This window comes from Aegilops tauschii, chromosome 3 (assembly GCF_002575655.3).
Source record: "Aegilops tauschii subsp. strangulata cultivar AL8/78 chromosome 3, Aet v6.0, whole genome shotgun sequence".
NCBI lineage: Eukaryota > Viridiplantae > Streptophyta > Magnoliopsida > Poales > Poaceae > Aegilops > Aegilops tauschii.
Genome location: NC_053037.3, coordinates 234,515,971 through 234,542,788, shown reverse-complemented (window position 1 = coordinate 234,542,788; position 26,818 = coordinate 234,515,971). Strand labels below are relative to the sequence as shown.

The 26,818-nt window shown below is 47.5% G+C and overlaps 1 long non-coding RNA gene across 1 annotated transcript; it reads left to right on the top strand.

The window, feature by feature from the left end:
* Nucleotides 1-726: 726 nt before the first annotated feature.
* Nucleotides 727-6,129, top strand: LOC141042357 (uncharacterized). The gene is made up of 2 exons (XR_012204800.1): nt 727-5,334; nt 5,528-6,129. It is a non-coding gene; the product is annotated as an uncharacterized lncRNA (long non-coding RNA).
* The last annotated feature ends 20,689 nt before the right edge of the window (nt 6,130-26,818 follow it).

Genomic DNA, 26,818 nt, shown 5'->3' with positions numbered 1-26,818 from the left:
CAATTGTTTTCGTTAGTGGCAGAATTTCACCTCAAGTTTTGAGATGTTTTCATAAGTCCACAATCAGCTTATTGTTTTCGTTGTTGATTTTTTCAACAACTCCGTTCAAGCCTTTTTCGTAAGGATGTGTTTTTCAAATTTATTTGTGGAAGGAGTTGAAATTTTCTTCTCTGTTCTTTTCTTTCCATCAATCCAGCTTCTATTCGTTTGTTCCGGAGGCATTGTGATGTTTCTCTCTTCAACCATCATCTCGTTTTGCCAAGACCATGTTCTTTTCATGCTTATCCATTTTACCGGAGTGTTGCGTCCTATTTTCAAGCTCTTTCCATCTTATCAAGTTCCTTCTCTTTGTACCGGAGCGCTGCCCAAATTCTCTCATATACCTTGCTTCACTTTACAACCGGAGTGGTTTTAAATTCTTTCTTGCCCCTTCAGCTCTTGTTCGATGTTTCAACCTACAAGGTTCTCATCATGTTCCCTGTTCCTCTTTTCTAACGGAGTGTTTTCAACTTCATTCATCTCCGTTGTATTCTTTTCATAAAATTGTTTAACCTCTCAAGGTTCATTGGCTTCATTCGTTTGTAAAAGAAGCAACTTAGTTTACCTCTCCTCTTCCTCTTCCGCTTCCCTCCGGTGCCATCCTTAGATCTCGGGACGAGATCTCTTGTTAGTAGAGGAGAGTTGTGACGGCCCAAGACCGACGCTCCAGAAGCCTTTCATGTTCTTTGTTGCCGCCATGTGTTTTATTTTGTTGTTGTTGCATTTCATCATGTCATCTTGCATATTGCATCCACATGTTTTCATAAAACTCGTACTCATTCGTAGTTGCCGCTTCTCTCCTTGTCTCCGTGGCATGTCGTCAGACCGTTTGTCTTCCTTAACCATTCTCAGTCCAACCACACACTTGACCTCATTCGCCTAACCCCTCTTTGCACAGTGCATCGACCCCTTGCGTGTGCGTCCGAAACTCCCCTGAACCCGACCCGGGCAGTCGTCACCGATGGGTCCGGATCATCCCCAAACATCCCTAAAATATCTTCGGTTCTTTGTTAGACCATCCTGCCTATTTATCCCGAGCCGTCCGATTACGATCGGCGGGACCAGATAGCCCCTAAGCTAACCCCTTCCTATAAATAGACACCTAACCCTCAATTTTAGGAGCAATGTCCCATCCTCCCTGTCGCCGCCGCCACTCCACCTCCCACATCAGGATCCCCTCGCTCGATCTCCCTCGATCCCCTCGCCCAGCCAACCACCGGAGCTTGCAGCCTCCTCCCACCTTGGGATCATCTCCCGGCCAACCCAAGCCCCTCCTCCGCCCGAGCCCTCCGGCCTCGAGCTCCACCACGCCTCCTGCTGCGCCGAGCACACGAGGGACTCCTCGCTCCCGTCGTCAGCCATGAGCCCCGTCCCCGAGCTTCTACAGCCCCATGGTGCCCCAACCTCCATATCGAGATGGTCTCGATCCCGAGTCGCCAGGCCAGGCTCCCTCGACCTCTCCCCTGCTCTCCTTCATTTTCTTCCCCATCTCTCTCCCGTGTTTCACCCTCTCTCTCTGTCTCGTTGAAACAGAGAACTCCCACAGGTTCCTGTCGCCAACGGCCGCCATGGATGCCTCCCAAGCTCCACATCGCGCCGTCCCTTTCCTCTGGCCCGAGCAGAGCTCCGCCTCCGCTCGATCTGCTACCTCACCGCCACGCCGGCGAGCACGACACCGGAGGACCACAGGTTGTCGTGCCTCTGCCCATCCTTCCCCTCTTCTCTTTCTCTCCTGCCTACTCCTCCTTCTCTCTCTCTCAGTCCTCTGCCTCTCTCTGTACAGGACGAACAGAAGCTCCATGGCTGCCGCCGCCGTCTTGGCTACCCTCGCCGCAGCGCACCCCGCCGCCGCTGTCTCTGCTTCGCTTGAACCGCGGGGTCCTCTTTTTGCTTCGCCGCAGCGCCAAGTCCTTGCGCCCGTTGACCTGAGCCTCGCCAACCCTGCCTCATGCGTGGGCCACTTCCAGGTGCGTGGCCCAGCGCTTCCTCATCCGCCCCGCCAGCCCAAGATCCGCGCCGCCCCTGCTTCGGACTCCTCCACCGACCGACCCATGAGGCCTGGTGAGCAGCCGCCGCCCCCTGTGCACTGTTGGGCCAGTTCAAGTTTCAGCCCGTGGACGGTTTTTTTACTGGACGAATTTTGCTAAATATCCTGTTCATGCATAATTACAGAAAAATGCCCCTGTTTTAAATTGTTAATAACTAATTAACCATGCATCAGTTTTAAACTTGCCATATATGTAAAATGCTTAGAATATCATCTAGTTTCATAATATGCTACTCTCATCCATGTTTAAAATGCTTAAACTTGTTGTTTGTTCAATTTTGCATAAATGCCATGTTAAAATGATTTATTTCATAACTAATTAATCGTAGCTCCGAATTTAATAAACTTTATATGTAAATGGGGTGGAATAATGCATAGTTAACATGGTGACATTACTTTGCATGTTTAACAACTCTAAAATATGGTTTAGGGCAGAACAATACCAACTCTAAAATTTGCATATGGGGATTTACCGGACTTGTTGTTATTTCCGACCTCATTTAAACTTGCCTAAATAGTTAATTTACTTATCCCTCACCTCTTGCCATGTTAATCAACATTTAATATTGTTGGTTACATAACCGAGAGAGAACTAAATAATCGAATGCGGTGTTCCGTCGATATGCATCTCATTGCATATTGAGCTCCACTTAACTTGTAGTATTGTTGGTGCATTTTGCCATGCCATGCATATTTAAACCGGACATGCATCATACTTGTTTGTGCATCATGCCATGTTTATGCTTGTGTGTTTACCATGTTGTTTGCTTCTTTCCGGTTGCGCTTCTCATTGATAGTTCCGGTTACGTTGGGATTGTGAGGATTCGTTGAACTACGTTGGTTCGTCTACTTCATGGATTCGATCTTCTTCCTAGCGGGATTTCAGGCAAGATGACCATTACCCTCGATATCACTTCTATCTTTGCTTGCTAGTTGTTCGCTCTATCGCTATGTTGCGCTACCTACCACTTGTTTATCATGCCTCCAATATTGCCATGTCAAGCCTCTAACCCACCTTCCTAGCAAACCGTTGTTTGGCTATGTTACCGCTTTTGCTCAGCCCCTCTTATAGCGTTGCTAGTTGCAGGTAAAATTGAAGATTGCTCCATGTTGGAACATGATTATGTTGGGATATCACAATATCTCTTATTTAATTATGCACCTATATACGTGGTAAAGGGTGGAAGGCTCAGCCTTATGCCTGGTGTTTTGTTCCACTCTTGCTGCCCTAGTTTCCGTCATACCGGTGTTATGTTCCTTGATTTTGTGTTCCTTACGCGGTTGGGGATTTATGGGACCCCCTTGACAGTTCGCTTTGAATAAAACTCCTCCAGCAAGGCCCAACCTTGGTTTTACCATTTGCCTACCTACCACCTATACCTTTCCCTTGGGTTCTGTAGACTCAAGGTACATCTTTATTTTAAACCCCCCCCCCCGGGCCAGTGCTCCTCTGAGTGTTGGTCCGAAACGGGTAGCCTGCGGGGCCACCTCGGGGCAACTTGAGGGCTGGTTTTACTCGTAGCTTGACCTATCCGATGTGCCCTGAGAACGAGATACGTGCGACTCCTATCGGGATTTGTCGGCACATCGGGCGGCTTTGCTGGTCTTGTTTTACCATTGTCAAAAAGTCTTGTAACTGGCATTCGGAGCCTGATCGGGTCTTCCTGGGAGAAGGAATATCCTTCGTTGACCGTGAGAGCTTGTGATGGGCTAAGTTGGGACACCCCTGCATGGCATAAACTTTCAAAAGCCGTGCCCGCGGCTATGTGGTAGATGGGAATTTGTTATTGTCCGGTTGTAGAGAACTTGACACTTGACATAATTAAAATGCGGCAACCCCGTGTGTAGCCATGATGGTCTCTTTTCGACAGAGTCCGGGAAGTGAACAAGGTTTTGGTGTTATGCATGAACGTAAGTAGTTTCAGGATCACTTCTTGATCACTTCTAGCTTCTCGACCGTTGCGTTGCTTCTCTTCTCGCTCTTATTTGTGTATGTTAGCCACCATTTTGCTTACCGCTTGCTGTAGCTCCACCTCACTACCTTATCCTACCCATAAGCTTAAATAATCTTGATCTTGCGGGTGTGAGATTGCTGAGTCCACGTGACTCACAGATACTACCAAAACAGTTGCAGGTGCCGATGATACCAGTGTAGGTGATGCTACCGAACTCAAGTGGGAGTTCGGCGAGAACTTGGTCGTTACTATGTTCCGTTTCCAGATGATCAGTAGTGGTGCCCAGTTGGGACGATCAGGGATCTAGAATTTGGGGTTATCTTCTTTTCTTTTGTTTTGACCATAGTCGGTCTATGTGTGTACTCTGAATGATGTATGTTTAATTCATGTACTGTGTGAAGTGGCAATTGTAAGCCAACTCTTTATCCCTTTCTCGTTCATTACATGGGATTGTGTGAAGATGACCCTTCTTGCGACAAAACCACAATGCGGTTATGCCTCTAAGTCGTGCCTCGACACGTGAGAGATATAGCCGCATCGTGGGTGTTACAGTATGATAGCACTGTTTGCTATCTAATCAGTGCATAATGATTGATTTGCCACTGTGGTGACCCCTTGATCTATGAAAGGAGTCCCAAGGCAACTGTAGAAGGGGTTGGCTAATCCACACCCTCAAGCACTCATACGCGTGTAGCCGTTCTCGCCCCGAGGCAACCCTGCCGGGCAAGCATGTTGCGCTCACCACCATGTTTCCACCATCAATCCACCAAAGCAGGAGTAGGGTTTTACGCCTCGTGGCGGCCCGAACCTGGGTAAAGACTACCCGCGTGATCTCTGCCGTGCTGTTCTACACTCTTCCTCTCTTTGTGCAACGTGCCATCCCCCCACCGAACCAGAAAGGGACTCTTGGTCCCGTAGGTGGCCGTGGTTTCCCACGACACAATTGGATGTTCAAGTTCCCGGTTTAGAGAGTTTGCATGATTTATATGCTACTGATCCTGATATTTTAGCACCATATAAATTGCGTTCTGATGTAAAAGCATGGGACAAATATCACATACATAATGGCTATTTGTGTAGAGCTAACAAATTATGTGTTCCAGAATCGCCCGTGCGTTTGCTATTTTTGCAGGAATCGCATGATGGTGGTGTGGCAGGTCACTTTGGATGTGAGAAGACTTTAGCTTATGCGTGCTGATCATTTTTATTGGCCTAAGATGAGGTGTGATGTGGACAGATTTGTGAAGTGTTGCATTACTTGTCTTAAGGAGAAGTCCAAGCTGAAACCTCACGGTTTGTACACTCCTCTCCCAGCTCCTACTACACCATGGGAAGACATAAGCATGGATTTTGTGTTAGGATTGCCTTGGACCAGGAGAGGACATGATTCAATTTTTGTGGTAGTTGATCGTTTTTCTAAGATGGCACATTTTATTGCCTGCCACAAAAGCGACGATGTGTCACACATTGCTAATCTATTTTTCAGGGACATCGTGCACTTACAAGGAGTACTAAAGATGATTGTTTATGATCGTGACATGAAGTTTATGAGCTATTTTTGGAAGACACTTTGGGGAAAGCTGGGGACAAAGTTACTATTCAGCACTACATGTCATCCCAAACAGATGGTCAAACGGAGGTGGTAAATCGCACACTCTCTACGTTGTTGCAATCCATGATAAAGAAGAACTTGCCTGTATGGGAGGATTGTTTGCCTCATGTGGAGTTTGCATATAACAGGGCGGTACATTCCACAACTCAGTTCTGTCCATTTGAGGTGGTATATGGTTTTAAGCCCATTACACCACTTGATTTGCCACCCCTTCCAATTCAAGAGAGAGTGAGCATGGAGGCATCCAAGAGGGCAGATTTTGTGAGGAAGATACACGAGAAGACTAAAGAAGCAATTGAAAAGAAGGGTAAGTACACGGTTGAACGTGTTAATAAGAATAGAAAGGAGGTGTTGTTTCAGCCGGGCAACATGGTGTGGGTACACTTTCACAAAGATAGATTTCCTGAACAGCGCAAGTCCAAGTTGAAGCTAAGAGGTGATGGACCATATAAAGTGCTTGCTAAGATTAATGATAATGCATTGTTCTTCCCACTAAAGAGTTTGGCGTGAGTAATAAATTCATTGTTCCTGATTTTTCGCCGTATAATGGAGATGACCTTGGCACGTCGGGATCAACACCTTTTCAACAGGAGGAGGATGATGAGGACATACCTAGTCGTTTACCATTATTCTCTAACTTAAATGAATAACCGTCTCGCAATAAACAAGATCCAGATATAATGTTCATGCTTAAAGAAGGCACCAAATAACAGTTATTTAGGTTTAAAACTAACCCTGAAGATAAATGCAGAGGGAGCATGCCGACAATGATCATATCAACCTTGGAACCCTTTCCGACGTGCATCGTCACCTTGTCCTTAGCTAGTCTCCGTTTATTCCACAACTCCTGTTTCGGGTTACAAATATTAGCAATCGAACCAGTATCAAATTCAAAGGCGCTACTACGAGCACTAGTAAGGTACACATCAATAACATGTATATCACATATACCTTTGCTGACGTTGACAGCCTTCTTATCTGCCAAGTACTTGGGGCAGTTCCACTTCCATTGACCATTCCCTTTGCAATAGAAGCACCCAGACTCAGGTTTAGGTCCAGCCTTGGGTTTCTTCATGGGAGCGGCAACTGGCTTGCCATTCTTCTTGAAGTTCCCCTTCTTTCCCTTGCCTTTCTTCTTGAAACTGGTGGTCTTGTTGACCATCAACACTTGATGCTCTTTCTTGATTTCTATCTCCGCGCCTTAAGCATCGCAAAGAGCTCGGGGATTGTTTTCTCCATCCCTTGCATATTGTAGTTCATCATGGAGCTCTTGTAGCTTGGTGGCAGTGACTGAAGAACCTTGTCAATCGCGACTTCATCCAGAAGATTAACTCCCAACTGATTCAAGCGGTTGAAGTACCCAGACATTTTGAGTATGTGCTCGCTAATGGAACTGCTCTCTTCCATCTTGCAGCTAAAGAACTTGTCGGAGGCGTCATACCTCTCAACCCGAGCGTGAGCCTGAACTATCGAGTAGTCATAAGAATGTGTCTGCCAGACGTTCACAACATCCACAGACGACACTGGAGGGGGTGGCGCACCGAGCAGTGTATCAAGGACATAAGCCTTTTGTGTAGCTATGAGAATAATCCTCAAATTATGGACCCAATCCGCATAGTTGCTTCCATCATCTTTCAACTTAGCTTTCCTAGGAACGCATCAAAATTCAGGGGAGCTACAACGCGAGCCATTTATCTACAACATTAATTTGCAAAGACAATTAAACTATGTTCATGATAATTGGTTCTGTTAATCAAATTACTAAAGAACTCCCGCTTAAATCAACATCCCTCAAGTTGTCTAAGTGTTCGCATGATCCATATCAACCAACCCATGTCCGGTCATCATGTGAGATGGGGTGGTCATCAACGGTGAACATCTCTATGTTGATCATATCTACTATATGACTCGTGTTCGACCTTTCAGTCCTCCGTGTTCCGAGGCCATGTCTGTACATGCTAGGCTCGTCAAGTTTGACCCAAGTATTCCGCATGTGTAAAACTGGCTTACACCTGTTGTATGCGAACGTAGTGTCTATCACACCCGATCATCATGAGGTGCTTCGAAACGATGAACTTTCGCAATGGTGCATACTTAGGGACAACACATTTATCTTGAAATTAAGTGAAGGGATCATCTTATAATGCTACCATCGTTCTAAGCAAAATAAGATGCATAAAAGAAAAACATCACATCCAATCAAAATATGTGACATGATATGGCCATTATCATCTTGTACTTTTGATCTCCATCTCCAAAGCACCAGCACGATCTCCATCGTCACTGGCATGACACCATGATCTCCATCATCGTGTCGATGTATAGTTGTCTCGCCAACTATTATTTCTACAACTATTGCTAACGCATAGCGATAAAGTAAAGCAGTTACATGGCATTATTTGTTGACTCGCATGTCATACAATAAATTAAAGACAACCCTATGGCTCCTGCCAGTTGCCGTACTCATCGACATGCAAGTCATGAATCTATTACAAAACATGATCATCTTATAGATCAACATATATCACATCACGTTTTGGCCATACCACATCACAACATGCCATGCAGAAACAAGTTAGACGTCCTTCTACTTTGTTGTTGAAATTTTTACGTGGCTGCTAGGGCAAACTATAAGAACCGTTCTTATCTACGCAAAGCCACAACGGTGATATACAAGTTGCATTTTAACCTTCTACAAGGACCGCCCTCGTCAAATCAGATTCAACTAAAGTAGGAGAGACAGACACCTGCAAAGCCAATTTTATGCAATACAAGTTGCATGTCAAACAGTGGAACCGGTCCTATGTGCGTGGACATGTAAGGTTAGTCCGAGCCACATCATCCCACAATACGGCTGAATCCAAATAAGACAAGGGAAGTAAGCAATCTGAACATTAAAGCCCACAACAACTTTATGTTCTACTCATGCATATACATCTACGCATAGACCTAGCTCATCATGCCACAGATGGGGAACGAAGCATGAAAATCAAAAAAATTCCTACGAAACACCCGAGATCTAATCTAGGACATGCATAGCTATGAGAGGGGAGTGTGTCTACATACCCTTGTAGACCAAAACGCGGTTAATGTAGTCGTACTCTTCGCGATCCGATGACGATCTAGTCTGATACTTTCACTAGTGCAAGTTCTCTCAACAATGATAACATAATTAAATCATATGGCAATCCCTCAATGTGCGACAAAGAGTCACTCCAAAGTTCCTATCACGAAGATCATAAGATGAAATTGCTTGTAGGGTACAAAACCACCTCAAAGTTGTTCTTTCCGATCAATCCATTGAGCTATTCCTATAAGTGTCACAAACAGCCCTAGAGTTCGTAGGACAATAACACCATTTGATACACATCAATCAACCCTAATGTCACCTAGATACTCAAATGTCACCACAAGTAACCGTGGTTCAATTATACAATATGCATCAAACAACTTCAGATTCATAATATTCAATCCAACACAAAGAAGCTCAAAGAGTGCCCCAAGATTACTACCGGAGAAACAAGGATGAAACATGCATCAACCCCTATGCATAGATTACCCCAATGTCACCTCGGGAATCCACGAGTTGAGTGCGAAAACATACATCAAGTGAATCAATAGAACACCCCATTGTCACCACGGGTATCCCATGCAAGACATATATCAAGTGTTCTCAAATCCATAATAGTATTCAATCCGATAATAGTGAAACCTCGAAGGTAAAACTCTATTCATCAGAAGAAGATAGAGGGGGGGAAACACCATATGATCCAACTATAGTAACAAAGCTCGCGGTACATCAAGATTGTGCCAAATCAAGAACACGAGAGAGAGAGAGAGAGAGATCAAACACATAGATACTGGAACATACCCTCAGCCCCGAGGGTGAACTACTCCCTCCTCATCATGGAGACCGTCGGGATGATGAAGATGGCCTCCGGTGATGGTTTCTCCCTCCGGTAGGGTGCCAGAACAGGCTCCCGATTGATTTTTTGTGGCTACAGAGGCTTGCGGCGGCGGAACTTTCGATTTAGGTTTCTTTTCAGAGCTTTCCATATTTATAGGAATTTTTGGCATCGGAAACAAGCCAGGGGGTTCCCGAGGAGCCCACAAGCCAGGGGCACGCCCTAGGGGGCGCCCCTAGGCTTGTGGTCGCCTCGAGACTCTTCTGGCCCAACTCCGATGCTCCGTGGGTCTCTTCTGGTCCATAAAAAATCATCGTAAATTTTCAGCTTGTTTGGACTATGTTTGATATTCCTTTTCTGTAGAACTCAAAAATAAGGAAAAAAATAGAAATTGGCACTAGGCTCTAGGTTAATATGTTAGTCCCAAAAATAATATAAATTAGCATACTAACACATATAAAACATCCAAAACAGATAATATAGTAGCATGGAACAATAAAAAATTATAGATACATTGGAGACGTATCACAAGAAAAGGTTGGAGAAGTAGATGGGATCTCAACCAGCACCACGGCGTGGTGGAGATGGAGGTGGTGTAGTGCCGGCAAGGCTTCGCCAAACGCTGCGGGAAGAAACCTGAGGAGAAAACGGAGTAGCGGGAGAGGTATGGTTGCTGCCGGGGCATGGGAATTGGTGTGTTAAGACCCTCACTCTCCCCCACTATATATAGGAGGCAAGGGGAGGGCTGGGTCACAACCCTAGCCCATCCTCCAAGGAGGGGCGTGGGCCTAGGGAGGTCTCCTCCCTCACCAAGGCACCTAGGGGGTGCCTTCCCCCCTTAGGACTCTTCCTCCTCCACCTCTCCTTGGCACATGGGCCTCTTGGGGCTGGTTCCCTTGGCCCATGTAGGCTAGTACATCCTCCCTACAGCCCATGTGGGCCCCTGGGGCATGTGGACCACCGGACCCCTTTCGGCACTTCCGATACAATACCAATAATGTCTGAAACTTTTCCGGCAACCAAAACAGGACTTCCTATATATGAATCTCTACCTCCGAACCATTCCAGAGCTCCTAGTGATGTCCGAGATCTCATCTGGGACTCCGAACAACATTTGGTTACCAATGCACATATCCCAATACTACTCTAGCGTAATCGAATGTTAATTGTGCGGACCCTACGGGTTCGAGAATCATGTAGACATGTGATGACCCACAAGTATAGGGGGTCAATCGTAATCCTTTCGATAAGTAAGAGTGTCGAACCCAACAAGGAGCAGAAGGAAATGACAAGTGGTTTTTAGCAAGGTATTTTCTGCAAGCACTGAAATAAGCGATAACAGATAGTTTGATAGCAAGATGATTCGTAACGGACAAGTAACGGTAACGGTAAATAAAGTGCAACAAGGTAGCACAATCCTTTTGTGGCAAAGGACAGGCCAAAGCGGTCTCTTATAATAAGCAAAGCGTTCTTGAGGGTACATGGGAATTTAATCTAGTCAGTTTCATCATGTTGGTTTGGTTCGTGTTCGCTACTTTGATAATTTGATATGTGGGTGGACTGGTGCTTGGGTGTTGTTCTTACTTGAACAAGCCTCCCACTTATGATTAACCCCCTCACAAGTATCCGCAACTACGAGAAAAGTATTAAGATAAAATCTAACCATAGCATTAAACATTTGGATCCAAATCGGTCCCTTACGAAGTAGCGCATAAACTAGGGTTTAAGCTTGTGTCACTCTAGCAACCCATCATCTAATAACTACTCCACAATATATTCCCTTAGCACCAAATATGGTGAAGTGCCATGTAGTCGACGTTCACATGACACCACTATGGGAATCACAATATACGTATCATCAAAATATCAAACACATATCAAGTTCACATGATTACTTGCAGCAAGATTTCTCCCATGACCTCAAGAACAAAAGTACCTACTCACAAATGATAATCATGCTCAAGATCAGAGGGGTATTAAATAGCATAATGGATCTGAACGTATAATCTTCCACCAAATAAAGCATATAGTGATCAACTACAAGATGCAATCAACACTACTAGTCACCCACAGGTACCATTCTGAGGTTCTGGTACAAAGAGTCAACACAAGAGATGAACTAGGGTTTGAGAGGAGATGGTGCTGTTGAAGATGTTGATGGATCTTGGCCTCCCAAAGATGAGAGGGTTGTTCGTGATGACGATGGCTTCAATTCCCCCCCCCCCCCCGGAGGTATGTTCCCCCGGCGGAATCGCTCCACCGGAGGGCAAAAGTGCTCCTGCCAAGTTCCGCCTCCAAACGGTGGCGGTCCGTCCCGAAAGTCCTCTCCTTATTTTTTTTCTAGGTCAAAATGAGCTGTATACCAGAAGACGGGCACCGGAGGTGGGCTGGGCTGAGCACGACCCACCAGGGCGCGCCTGGGGACCCTGGCGCGCCCTAGCACCAGGTGGCCCCCTATGGTAGTGTCGGGACCCCGATTCCAAGTCACACCAATCTAGCATGTATCACCTCATATCACTTTGCGGCCTCACGCACGTATTCCCACGGGTGTCGCCTTACCATGGCCCGGGACCGTTTGCGCCTTTTGGCTCACGTATATGATAGTGTCGCTAGCATCCATATGACAGAGAACCCGGGCCGACATCAAATGCAACTCCAAAATAAGCCTTTATAAATGCCATTAATGTGTTTTCACATATACAGCAGGTATAACTTGGTTTTTCATGCATGATAACGGTACAGATGGATAGATTGCATTTTTCTGATGATTTTTCATATATAAATTATTTCAATCTGAGCTACGGTTGAATTTCTGTGATTTTTTGAAGTTTTGAACATTTTCCGGAATTTCCTGTTTATTTTAAAACCAGAAACTGTTAATTGTGTCATGCTGATGACAGCATGATGTCAGCGGGTCAACGGCGCTGACCAGAGTCAAACCTAACGTGTGGGGGCCACACGTCAGTGTCACGGAGTTAAACAGGGTGTGTTTAGCCTAATTACAGGATTGGTGGGTGCTGCGGCCCATCTGTCAGTGTCAGGGGTGTTTGTTAAGCGGTGTTTAGCCTTAAGCTAATCACCTGACCCGCAGGGCCCACCTGACGGGCCGGCGAAGTCAAACCGGCGAAACCCGCCGACGTTTAGCCGCCGGCGAGGCCGAACGTGGCGGAGGGGCACGGGATTCGCCCTCCGGCGAGTATTCGGGCGGCGGAGACCACGGGCGAGGAGCTGGACCTCGTCCGCGTCGTTTGAAGCAAGCGGGAGGGCGCAGGGGTGGCCGGAGCTCACCGGAGCGGAGCTCGCGGCGGCGGCCGGAGCTCGGGTCAAGCGGCAGAGGGGATTGAGGGTGCCGGAAGAGCAGGGGAGAGGGGGTTCGACGGCGGGGCTCACAGCGGATCCGGCGGTGGCATCAGCGAGCTCGGGGGAGGCCCGGAGCGTGCAGGGCGGCGAAGGCGATCTTCGGTGGCCAGCGATGAAGACGACGGCGACGACGGCTCTCCAGGGCTTCCCGCGTCGCGTGGCTCGACGGAGAGGTAGGAGGAGACATGGCGGAGCTTGTGGACTCGACGGAGGGGCGAGGGGACGACTCTGGCGACGACTACGTCGAACGGTGGTGAGGATGGCGCTCGGCCATGGCTGCGACAAGCGAGGGAGAAGGCGAGGGGAAAAGTGAGGAGGTCGACCGGATCGGGACGGCACCCGCGACGTCGCCGAGCGCGTCGCGCTGGCAGGGGAGAGGGTAGGCATGCTGGTGGCGTGGCGGCACGGCGGTGCGCATGCGTCGACCACACGCCTGTCTGACTGGCGCGAGGACAACGACGACTAGCACTGGGCCAGTGGGCCGGCTGGGCTACACAGTGCCAGGTAGGTCGGCCCAGGTAAGCTTTCTTTTCTATTTTGTTTCTGTTTTCTATTTTTGACATTTGTTCTGATTTAGTAGAATACTAAATCATTTTATTTTCTTATGCCAATTTTTGTAGGAGCTAGTGGTATTATTCGAGAGCTCCTCAACAACTAGCATAATTTTTGGACATATATTATATATGTAACATATATATCCAATGCAAATAATTATGCATTAATTCCAAAGGGCCAAAATAAATATTTATGAGCTCCTAGAAATATTGTTTTGAATTTTAACTCTGACCAATATTTTCAGAGAGTAACATGAACATTTTCTTGGACCTTTTTGGAGCAATTTTTATCTGGGTCATTTCCAGAAATGATTTCTGAGGGTTTCACAAATCCCCATTTCAAATTTAAATTGAATTTAAACATGATGCTCACAAGAAGGCTAGCCTAGGTCATACCAGAACTAGGGATGTGACAGGTAGTTATTTTCTCTAGTATTTTTTATATATTCCAACATAATTCTCTGTAAATTTTCAGCTCATTTGGAGATGTGCAGAATAGGTAACTCTGACATAGCTTTTTCAGGTCCAGAAATCCAACTGCCGGCATTCTCCCTCCTTGTGTGTACCTTGCATATTATGAGAGAAAAGGCATTAGAGTTACTCCATAAAGCTTTATCATGTATAAAAACATTGTAAATATTAGTAGTAAAACATGATGCAAAATGGACGTATCAACATGACCGAGACACCTCTCTGGTCAGTAACCAATAGCAGGACCTAGATGCCCATATTGGTTCCTACATATTCCACGAAGATCTTTATCGGTTGAACCACGATGTCAAGGATTCAGTCAATCCTGTATGCAATTCCCTTTGCCCAGCGATATGTTACTTGCCTGAGATTCGATCATCGGTATCTCCATACCTAGTTCAATCTCGTTACCGACAAGTCTCTTTACTCGTTCCATAATACAAGATCCTATGACTAAACTCGTTAGTCACATGAAGCTTATGTTGTATTACCAAGAGGGCCCAGAGATATATCTCCGTCACACGGAGTGACAAATCCCAATCTCGATCCATGCAACCCAACATACACCTTTAGAGATACCTGTAGAGCACCTTTATGATCATCCAGTTATGAAGCAATGTTTGATAGCACACAAAGCATTGCTCGGGTATCTGGGAGTGGCATGATCTCATGGTCTAAGGAACTGATACTTGACATGAAGAAAGTCATATCCAATAAACTAAGTGATACAATCTGTTGCTAAGCTTTTGGTTGCGTCTTGTCCATCACATCATTCCCCTAATGATGTGATTCTGTTATCAAATAACAACTCATGTCTATGGTTAGGAAACCATAGCCATCTTTGATCAAGGAGCTAGTCTAGTAGAGGCTTACTATGGACATGGTGTAGTTTATGTATTCACACATGTATTTAAGTTTCCGATCAATACAATTCTAGCATGAATAATAAAAACTTATCATGAACGGGAAATATGATAATAACCATTTTATTATTGCCTCTAGGACATATTTCCAAAAGTCTCCCACTTGCACTAGAGTCAATAATCTAGTTACATAGTAATTAATCTCACACCCGTAGATTTCTGGTGCTGATCATGTTTTGCTCGTGGAAGAGGTTTAGTCAACGAGTCTGCCACATTCAGATTCGTGTGTACTTTGCAAATGTCTATGTCTCCATCCTTAATGTTATTACGAATGGAGTTGAAGTGGTGCTTGATGTGCTTTGTCTTCTTGTGAAACCTTGGCTCCTTGGCTATTGCAATGGCGCCGATGTTGTCACAATAGAGACTCATCAGATCCGGTGCACTGGGCACAACTCCTAGATTGGATATGAACTCATTCATTCGCCGCTTCCAAAGCAGCTATGTATTCCGCTTCACATGTAGATCCCGCTATGACGCTTTGCTTGGAACTGCACCAACTGATGATGCAAATATGCCCTAGAGGCAATAATAAAATGGTTATTATTATATTTCCTAAATCATGATAAAGGTTTATTATTCATGGTAGAATTGTATTGATCAAAAACTTAAATACATGTGTGAATACATAAACAAATATCGTGTCCCTAGTAAGCCTCTACTAGACTAACTCATTGATCAAAGATGGTTAAGGTTTCCTAACCATAGACATGTGTTGTCATTTGATAATGGGATCACATCATTAGGAGAATGATGTGATGGACAAGAACCATCCGTTTTCTTAGCATATTGATCGTCCAGTTTATTGTTATTGCTTTCTTCATGTCAAATACATATTCCTTCGACTATGAGATTATGCAACTCCCGAATACCGGAGGAATACCTTGTGCGCTATCAAATGTCACAACATAACTGGGTGATCATCAAGATGCTCTACAGGTATCTATGAAGGTGTTTGTTGAGTTGGCATAGATCGAGATTAGAATTTGTCACTCCGATTATCGGGGAGGTATCTCTGGGCCCTCTCGGTAATACACATCATAAGCTTGCAAGCAAATGACTAAGGATTTTAGTCACGAGGTGATGTATTACAGAACGATTAAAGAGACTTGCCGGTAACGAGATTGAACTAGGTATTAAGATACCGACGATCGAATCTCGGGCAAGTAACATATCGATGGACAAAGGGAATTACGTATGTTGTCATAACGGTTTGACCGATAAAGATCTTCCTAGAATATGTAGGAGCCAATATGGGCATCCAGGTTCATCTATTGGTTATTGACCGGAGAGGTGTCTCGGTCATGTAAACATAGTTCTCGAACCCGTAGGGTCCGCACACTTAACGTTCCTTGACAATATAGTGTTATATGCGTTATGTGATTTGCTGACTGAATGTTGTTCGGAGTCCCGGATGAGATCCCAGACATGACGAGGAGTCTCGAAATGGTCGAGATGTAAAGATTGATATATAGGATGATAGTATTGGGACACCGGGAGTGTTTCAAAGGGTATCGGGTACTTATCGGGTCACCGGAAAGGAGTTTCGGGCACCCCCACTACAAAAAAATACACATCCGTGACATTTTGGGCTGATTTTGTTTTTCTGTGATGCTTATGACACTTCTATGATGATAATTGTGACAAAACCCGGTATCATCATAGATGTGGTGGGCTCCTACTTCTATGACAAAAACTCATGACAAAAAATGGGCTTTTTGTCCTGGGCGGGCCGGAGACGCACCTGCATGACATTCTTTGGGCCGTCCATGACGGAAAAAATTATGGTAGAAGCAAGGGCGAGGAAAATTTCGGGGAGTACCCGGATACGGTGGGTGGTCAGGGCCGAGTGATGCACGGAGGTTTGCGTGTTTTCTCTCGTATACTTACGCGCATGTGTGCGAGGTATTCGATTACTGAACCTAAGAGATTACACTAGCTACTTTACTGAACCTGAGCGATCGATCGATCCCTGGCTATTAACTGAACCCGATCGAGGGATTCCTTCGCTACTGCTGCTAACTGAAGCCGATCGAACCAGCTGCCTCTTGATGAACAGTGAACGTGGGGTTTGGTTGAATGAGGCTAGACGTACGTGGTTGGGGTTGGACGAATGGTTCTTGATGGGGGTTGGATGAACAGGACCCCGTTGTAGTAGTAGTAGGCCGTTGCCGCTGGATGAACGGGACCCCGAGAGGAGGGCCGCCATAGCCGAGCTGGTTGGGGGTAGATGAACAGGACCCCGTGGAGGGCTGGTTGAACAGTAGCCGGTGGAGGGCTGGATGAATGGTAGCCCGTGGATGAACAGCAGCTGGTGGAGGCAGGAGGAAGACGCGGTGGATGAACAATGCAGGTGGAGGCTGAAGGAAGTCGACGGTGGATGAATAGTAGCCCATGGAATCCTGTTTTGCGCTACGCCGCACCCCTCCGATGAACAGGATCCCCGTTTCGACCGTAGGTTTCCAACACAAGTCTGTTTCCTCCGTTTTGCGGTAAGCCACACCCCTCCCAATGAACAGGACCCCCGTTTCGACCGTAGCCGGTCGAACAGAAGGCCGTTTCCTCCATACTGCGGTATGACAGACCCCGTTTCGGCTGTTCTGTCCAAGCCGGTTGGCTCCCATTGAATAGGACCCATTCCGACCCAATCTTTTGCCTCCCGATGAACAGGACGCTATTTCTCCATTCTGACCCAGCAGGTTGGCTGCCCGACGACCAGGACGCCGTTGCTGCCGTTTGTTGACTCTCCACGTACACGAGCCCTGGCCGTACGTATGCGCCAATATGCGTTCGAGACCCCGCCCATATATACGTACGTGGCCATATTTTTTTGCATGTGGCTGTACGTACGTGTACACGGTTTAGAAGGGACTGCATGAACTACTACGTTGGGGGCTCTACTACTACACATGCCGCTGCTTGCTCGGCCACGGTTCATCGTTGCAGAGAGACCGATCGACCAGTATGTACGTACACGTTTGCGACAACGCTACGTACGCTTTAACCAGGTGGGTCCCGGCTGTGAGGGAGGATAAGGAGGCACTTCCTTGTGTGCGTGGTTATTGATGGTGGGTATAAGCTGTCAGGTGGAGGATTAATTTTTTTCTGGCCTAATATGGAGGCACTCCTTGCGTCCGAAGATATAGCTGGTGGGTCCCAGCTGTCAGGAGGGAAATGTTTTTTTCCACAAAATATAGTTGGGCCAAAATATAGAGGCCCTTTCGGTAGGTCCCTGCTGTCAGGTGGAGGAATCATTATTTTGCGCGTAATAAGGAGGCACTTCCTTGCTGCGGTCGTGGACCAAACTGTTAGCCACTGCACGTATAGTCCTCTTCCAATGTAACTCGTTCCTTGACCATGTTGACCACGTTGTGCCAAGAGCTCCAAGGCGATGGCCGACGATGAGGCCTACGAAGGGAATGACCCAGAGCCGGGGAGGACTCGACAGTCTATTCCCACATGAAGGGGCGTATGAGGGTTTATTGGTTGGGCTGGAGTGTGAGGCTGTCGTCGCTGGAGAATAACAGCAGGTCTGGGTGAGTACCGGATGGCAAGTCCAGCGATGGGAGTAGGGTGGGGCTTTGAGGACTACGCGGCAGCAGAGCCAGCCACGGGAGGCGGGAGTAGGCGGCACGACCGACGCAGGTTTGGGCGGCTGGAGCAAGAAGACCAGAGGTTGAAGAAGCACTACGGCCGTTGGATGGACATTGTACGATCACTGGAGCTAGAATCGTTCATATTGACTAAGTTGACAAAGCCCTCCTTCCACGTCAACTTAGTCGGCTAACAAGTCAGCCTCCAACTATGGTGGGTCCCAGATAGCAAGGGGAGTATTCATTTTTTTGTGCATAATAAGGAGGCACTTCCTTTCGTGCAAAGATATAGCTGGTGGTTCCGAGTTGTCAATGGGAGGAACGTTTTTTCATGAAATACAGAGGCCCTTCCGGTGGGTCCCTGCTGTCAGCTGGAGGAATCATCATATTGCGCGTAATAAGGAGGCACTTCCTTGTGTGCAGCCGTGGACCCAGCTGTCAGCCTCTCCACGTAGAGTCCTCTTCTGATGGATTTCGTTCATTGACCATGTTGACCACGCCGCACCGAGATCACCAGGGCGGTGGACGAAGGCAAGTCCTAGGAAGGGAATAACCCAGAGCCGGGGAAGACTCGACAGTTGTTGCCCAGGCGGTGGGGAGTATGAGGGTTTACTGGTTCGGCTGCCATCGCCAGAAAATAATAGGAGGTGCAGGTGAGTAGAGGAATGGCCTAGATAGCGATGGAGTAGGGTGGGGCGCTGCGGCCTGCGCGGCAGCACAGCCGGCCACAGGAGGAGGGAGCAGGCAGTCCCGTCGGCGCTGGTTTGAGTGGCTGGAGCAAGGAGATCGGAGATTGAAGAAGCACGGCGGCCGTTGGATGGGCATCCAACAGTCACTGCTCTCGTGTGTTGACTAAGTTGACACAGCCTTGTGTGCACGTCAACCTTATTTTTTTAGGAAAGCGTACGTGTCAACCTATAGTAGGCGCACAAGTCAGCCTCAAATATGTGGAATACAGCATACAACCTATCTGCCATTATTTCTAATAATTTACAGCCCATTTGCTAATTCTTAAGGATTTTATGGAGCCCATATTCTTTTTGTTAGCATTACATCCCATATTGTGGCCACGGTTAAAAATTTCTACGAAATTTTGCATATTTTGGTGCGGTCCGAACTGTTTTTAATCTCGAAATTTCGAGTCACGTTCAAACTAATTTAAAATAATAAATTTATATCAATTTAAAATCTAACATAATTTTCCCCGCATAAAAACAATTAAATTCGAAATGTCAAAATCTTTAAAAAATGATATTTCAAACTAATTGCCGGTTTGCTGTGTTTATAAATTTACATCCCATTTCTTACTACTTCATTTTCTGGGCAAGCGAATACATCACTCTCGTCTTGAAAGATTTGCAGCCCAGCAGGGGTGAGAAAGCAAGTAGGCCTCCGTTGGGTATTTCTTTAAAAAAAGTAGAACTGGACTAGCCATTTTCAGCAAGAAAAAAACACAACTGGGCTCATGATGTGATAAATATAAAATAAAACCCTGGCTAGATGGGCCACAGCCCCCGCACGGCCCCGTTGTTACCTTGATCCATCTCTAAAACTATTAAATAACAACTTCTTCTTCTAACAAAAGTAAATAACAACTGCGCGACCTGCTGGGTCCCTGGTGCCAGCCGCTCGTTGTGTAATTCTCTCATTTATTGACTATGTTGACAATGGCGTCGGACCCAGATGTCCAACCATTAGGAGGAACCTTTTTTGGGCTTGTAATAATGAGGCACTTGCTTGCGTATTGCCATGACCCTGGTGGGTCCATACTATCATCCTCACCACGTACAGTCATCTCCTTATTCCTCTCGGTTGTTGATCACGGTGAGCGAACCAAAGGCGGAGGACGACGGCGAGGCCTCAGATGGAACGAACAGGAGCCGTGGAAGGTGCGCCAATCTAGTCGCAGGCGGAGGGGAGTACGACGATTGACTGGTTCAGGTGCTGGTGCGTGTTGGGGCTGACGTCGCCGGAGAATAACAGGACGTGTGGGGGAAGAGAGGGATGGACTGGCCAATGTTTGAGGGTACGGTATGGCGGTGGAGGCGCGGCCAACCATGGGAGGCGGGAGTAGGCGGAACCGATGGGGTTGTTTGGTTTGGGCAGGAGGAGGAAGAAGACAAGAGATAGAAGATACACGACAGATGTTGGATGTCAATCCAACGACTGGTAGGCAGAATCGTTTGTTGACTAGTAAGTCGACACCACCTTGGATAGGCTTTTTCCTCGTGGGTCCCAAATGTCAGATTCCAAATCTGTCATGGCCAAGCAGCCTTTCTTATGAAAATTTACAGCCCATTTGGTGTGCTAGTTCAAAATAGGTTTGTGGGTGCTGGTGGGGGCTAATCACTTGGGTTCTGTAATACACAGTGAGCTCAAGCAGCCGGCGAGAGTGATCTTATTTCCCTTGGTTGGGATTTGTTACAATATTTCTCTCTTAATTAAACAAATGGCAAGCCATTTGCCTTGTTTCAAACAAAATATGACAGTCACAGTCGAGTTGAAACCCAGATTACAAACTGTACAAAAGAACGAGGGTTAATTGTTCATCAGGTTTAGACAAAACCCAGACTAAACATGTATGGCAATAACATCTAACCCAACCACTGTTTTTGGCAGTCACAAACAAATGGGTCGGTCTGATCCATAAAATCAACATCCCGTGCCAAAAAGTTTACTGGCATATGATGACAAGTTGTTGTAAATAGAAGCCGAGCACGTTCAGAAGCCCATTTGTCGACTTGAAACTTCTTTTTTTGCTGTTCAACATATCCATCCGTCAGAAATTTCTTGTTGAAAAACTTAAGCCTCATGGACAATACTAACCTCGCATTCAACATGAAGAATGTGACGAAGTTTCTGTGTGCCTGATTGGATGCATAAACTTCCACCGTTATTGTCCTCAAACGAATGTCATGAGAACTGAGAAAATCCCGGTGCTTATTATGCCGCCGATTGGTTATATGTTTTTCTCCATGTGTTGCTGCCTACATAGACATGAAGATTGAAAACAGGTTAGGCCTAAAAAAGGGTATGTCGATAGAGCGATAGCCGAAAGGTAATTCTAGTACAATATATATGCGCTTTCAATGTGCATGAAATAATCACCTCTATATGCAAATTCTCTAGACATGGAAAGCATCGCAGCAAGCCAATAATTGTGTTCAGATCAATACTAAACATTCCAATATATAAGGTCTTGACAGAATCCAACACCATTGATAGGCTATCGATGGACGGACTCTTCATTGAGCATATAACATAATATTAGTATCCAAAGTGTACTCCAAGATGATATAGAACTTATGCGCACAAATGAAAAATGCAGCTTATGATTACAAAAGTTTAGATGATGATACACAGTACCTAAATCAGTGTGGAGCCAAACACCGTGTTGTGATGTATAAATGGATCACGAATTACACCCAAGGCATCAAGTTATTTGTGAAGGTTTATAACAATAATCAAGGAGCAACCTTTGAAATGAAGGGGCATCTTCGATGATGAGCTGTTATCCTTCAAAATAAATTCCAATGCTTTTAAGGTTAGGCAACTTTATTTGAAGACAATTGATATGGATTTCTATTTCCAAAACAATCAGCAAGAGCTCCAGGGAAGGGCAACTGGAGTGGATGATGCTGTGCAGTGAGGCCTCCGACAGATCAACCACCACAAGCGAAAGTCTTTTTTGCGGTGGGAGTCGAATCATTAGTACCAGATTGTCTGGTAGATGGCACCGAGCTCTGGTGAGGGTGTGGATAGAGGAGGAAAAACAGGAGATGGACAATGATGGTGTGGGCACAAATACATGGAGTTGGGATCGCGGCATATATTTTTCAAAGTAATGGTAGAACTCAAGCTGCTGGAGTTTTTCGAATTCAGCGGATTTCAGCCAGGCGTCCACCGTACGGGGTATGGACGGCAGGTAGCGTGTCGGGATGCAGAGGTGTTGAATGGGGCCATGGTGGGAGGAGACGATGGCTCCGAGGAGATAAAATTCTGGAAGGACAGATATCTAATGATAGTCGAGATGGCACAGCGAGCAGTGGATGAAGCAGCAGCCACAACCATTATCCCCTCTGGGGAGGAAAGTGAAGACACCCCGACAAGGTCAGATGCAGTTCAAAACAGAGAAGAGCAAAGCAGTGGAGGCAGTCTCAAGGTTGCGGCAAGGAAGAAGGAGGTGCAGTGCCCAGTGTACTTCGTCAGCTCCCTATTGCAGGGGGCTAGATCCAGGTACTCTGGCGTGCAAAAGTTGATTTTTGGCCTCATCATGGCCTCAAGGAAACTGCGCCACCACTTCCAAGCCCATGAGATCATGGTTGTCACCCGTTTTCCCATGCAAACGGATACTCCGAAACCCTGAGGCCACCAGCAAGATAGTGGAGTGGGCCTTGGAGTTATCCAGCTTTGGTTTGAGATTTGAAAGTACATCAACTATTCAGAGCAGAGCATTGGCAGAGTTTATTGCAGAATGGACGCCAACTCCTGATGAAGAAGTGTTGGACACAATTATTCCCGGCAAGGAAGTGCCCCAAGAATGGATTATTTATTTCGATGGTGCCTTCTCCCTACAAGGTCCCGGGGCTGGCATGCTTCTCGTTGCTCCCACTAGGGAACACCTTAAGTACGTCGTCCAGATGCATTTCCCCAGGACAAGGCTACCAACAATACTGTAGAGTATGAAGGGCTCCTTGCCGGGCTCAGGATTGCAACAGAACTGGAGATCAGGAAGCTGATCATCCGTGGAGACTGGCAACTTGTGGTGAGACAAGTCAACAAGGATTACCAAAGTCCATTGATGGAGGCATACTTTGAGGAAGTGAGAAAGTTGGAGGAGCGCTTTGACGGATTCCAAATAGAGCACGTACCCCATGCGGAAAATAGCATTACTGATCATGTGTCAAAGTGCGCTGCGCAAAAACTCCCAGTGGAACCAGGGACTTTCAGTCTCCATCTGACTCAGCCCTCCGTATCCCTGGCAACAATGGCCAGAAACAGGAGGAAACTGGACTCCGGCAAGCCTCTCCCAGTAGAACCTTCCGAGGCTCCCGGCAGAGAGCTTGGCGGGAACAACTCCCCTTCGGTCGCTGAGCTGCACTCTCCCGCCAAAGCATCGGTCCCCGTGGTTGATGAATGCGCTCCCACGAATGAGGAGGTGCCGCTAGTCCTCGTTGCCAAGCCTCAGGCTACAACTTGGGTGGGGCACATAGTCCATTTCCTCCAAACTGGAGAACTTGCTGAAGATCAAGAAGCTGAAAGAGTAGCCCGGAGCTCCATTATGTATCGGTTCATTTGCCGGGAAGAAGGAAAGGAACTATTGGTAGAGATACACAAGGGTATGTGTGGCTCACACACTGGATCGAGGGCTCTTGTTGGAAAAGCCTTCCGGCAAGGATTTTACTGGCCCAGAACCCTCCAAGATGTAGTTGAGTTGGTCACCTAATGTGAAGCCTACTAGTTACATTCCAAGAATATCCATCTGCCTGCCCAAGCTCTTCAGACAATCCCTTTGTCATGCCCTTTTCGGTCTGGGGGCTCGACATCCGGGGCCCATTCCCCCGTGATACCAGGGGCTTTGAATTCTTGTTCGTAGCAATCGACAAGTTTACAAAGTGGCCGGAAGTAGAGCCCGTGAGAAAGGTGACTGCTCAGTCAGCTATCAAGTTCTTGAAAGGATTGCTGTGTCGTTTCGGGGTCCCTGCTCGAATCATCACCGACAATGGCACCCGATTCATGAGCCACGCCTTCATGCAATATGTTCATGCCCATGGAACCAAGATCTCATTCGCCTCTGTTGCTCATCCAAGGAGCAACGGGCAAGCTGAGAGGGCAAATGCTGAAGTGTTGTGAGGACTCAAGACGAGAACATTTGATAAGCTACGGAAGTGTGGCGGGCGATGGATCGATGAGCTGCCGGTAGTTCTTTGGTCCCTCAGAACGACACCAAATCGAGCTACCGGGCAGACTCCCTTCTCCCTAGTCTATGGGGCAGAAGCAGTTATCCCCACGAAACTCATTTACGAGTCACCTCGAGTGCTTTCCTACGATGAAGTAGCGCAGGAACATCACCGGCGTGACGACGTTGTGCTAATCGAGGATGACCGTCTATGGGCTGCTACGCGTGCTGCACGCTACCAGCAAGCCCTGCATTGCTAGCACAGCCACAAGCTCATGCCCGGAGTTTTGAGGAAGGTGACCTTATCCTTAGGCGCGTTCAGTCCGCCAAGGGTACAAACAAGTTCACGCCGAAGTAGGAAGGCCCTTGCCACGTAGTATGAGTCACGAGACCTGGCGCAGTCCGTATGGAGACCGGAGATGGCATTTAGTTGCAAAACTCATGGAACATTGAGCATCTCCGTATGTTCTACCCGTAACGCGCAGCTGTCGGGCCCTACCTGGCAGCCACTCTTTCCTACAGTGCTTGCCGATGTTGCATTTAACCCCTTGTACAAAGCCAGGCGCAGACCCTGAGCAACAGAGAAATAAATGAAGCGCCGGGGGGCCCCCGACAAATTGCATGCATGCATAAGCCTATCATGAGCATAGCATGTTCATGTAGATAAGATTGCATGTGGCATCATTTTCATCTGCATTCAATTGCAGGCTCTTACTGTGGACTTGGTCCCGAAGAAGAGAAGACAAGAAGAGCCTACATTGCGATCCCCGGCAAGCCAAACAGAAAAGTTCTTTTCTCATCCATACGTGTTCTGTAAGTAGAGACTTGTGCATATGAAAACCTCGCCACCTTCAAAAACTAAGGTGCTCCCATCCCTTGACTCGAACATTGCTTCGGTCAGGATGGTTGCAGTGGCCTTTGGTGAGAAGGTTTGGCAGGGGGCTGGTCCCTCTTTATGGTTTATGCCCGGCAAGCCTAGCTCCGCAGCAACAAACTGAGGGTACCGGCAGGATAGCCTGCCGGGGGAAACTTGTTTACTGAAATGTATAGAGGCATTTCACCTCTGCACGGACATGTTACATGCACAAGTACCCAGCAAGGTTTGTCTTTTTCATTAATATACTGATCAACAAGTACAGATCTTACATAACACAAACATGGGTAGAGAAGATTAGATAATTTAAACTAAATTTTGGCAGGTGCCTATACATTTTAGATTGAAAAAAGATAAGTGCCCCATGAAGCCCTTTCTTGTCCCTCTCCTCCCAGGCATTGCAGCAGGAGGCGAAGGGGGCAAAAGGGGCGACTAGACAGAAGCCCAGCCTGACCCTATCGGGCTCCAGGAAAGGTAGCCCAACAAGACAAGGAAGGCGCGGGCGAAGGTGATGGTGAAGAGATCAGTGGAGATGACCAGTCAGCCGCCACCATCAGGGCCACCAGGACGCAGCAGGGTGAACGAAGACGCAGCCCGCGAGGAAGCCTGCCAAGGCCCTGCTGGAAGGTTGCTGGAGGAGCCGGAGGCACCATCTCCGCCCCCACACCCAACTCCCTGGCAAATCACCTTGCCAGAGAGGATATGTGACGCCCCGAGTCCGATGCGCCAGGTGTCTGCCAGTTATTCGCCATCGTTACCATGTCATTCGCTTGCGTGTTGCACTTTGCCATGTCATCATTTGTATTGCATCCGCATGTTTTCAAAACTTGCACATGTTCAGGTCTCCCAGTTCTCTCCGTTGTCCGTTCTTAGCCCAACCACACTCGCCAGCTCCCGCGGCACCTCCGAAATATTATTTTTGTAAGTGGCATAAAAATGTTCTCGGAATGGGGTGAAAGTTGGCGTGCAGTCTTGTTATAGAGTAGGTAGACCGCCTGCCAAATTTCATCGCATTCGGAGTCCGTTTGATAGCCCAACCGTCATCCGTAGCGGCACCGTTGCAGGTTTATTCGTCGGACGTTTTCGGTCCCTAGCCTCCACCTACCCCTATCCTTCTCCCACCTCCTAGCCGCCGCCCCGCCTCGTTTTCCGTGCCGGTCGAAACCCCCTCAGCGACATGTCGCCGCCCCACTCGCCAGCCGGCGCCCGCAGCCTATGGCCTCATGCCACGCCGCCCCGCAACCCCCGTCTCCACCGCACGCCCGCCAGGACCCGGGGCAGGCCCGCCCAAGCCCATCGGGGCCCGGGGCAGCCCGTGCGCCGCAGCCACCCAGCGCCCGGCTCCCGCTCGCCCCGCTCCTCCCGAGATCCTCTACGCCACCCGCCTCGACCCTGCTCCGGCCGCCGGACGTCGCCGGCGACCTCCTCCGCCGCCCAGGTCGCGCCGTCCCCGCCGTCCGCCTCCTCCTCTCTTCCTTCTCCTCCTCCACTTCTTCCTCTCACTCCGTTGGCCCCGTCCTCCCGCAGGTACTCTCCGCCGCCGCCATGGGAGTTCGCCATCGCCGGAGCTTCCTCGGCACCGCCTGTCA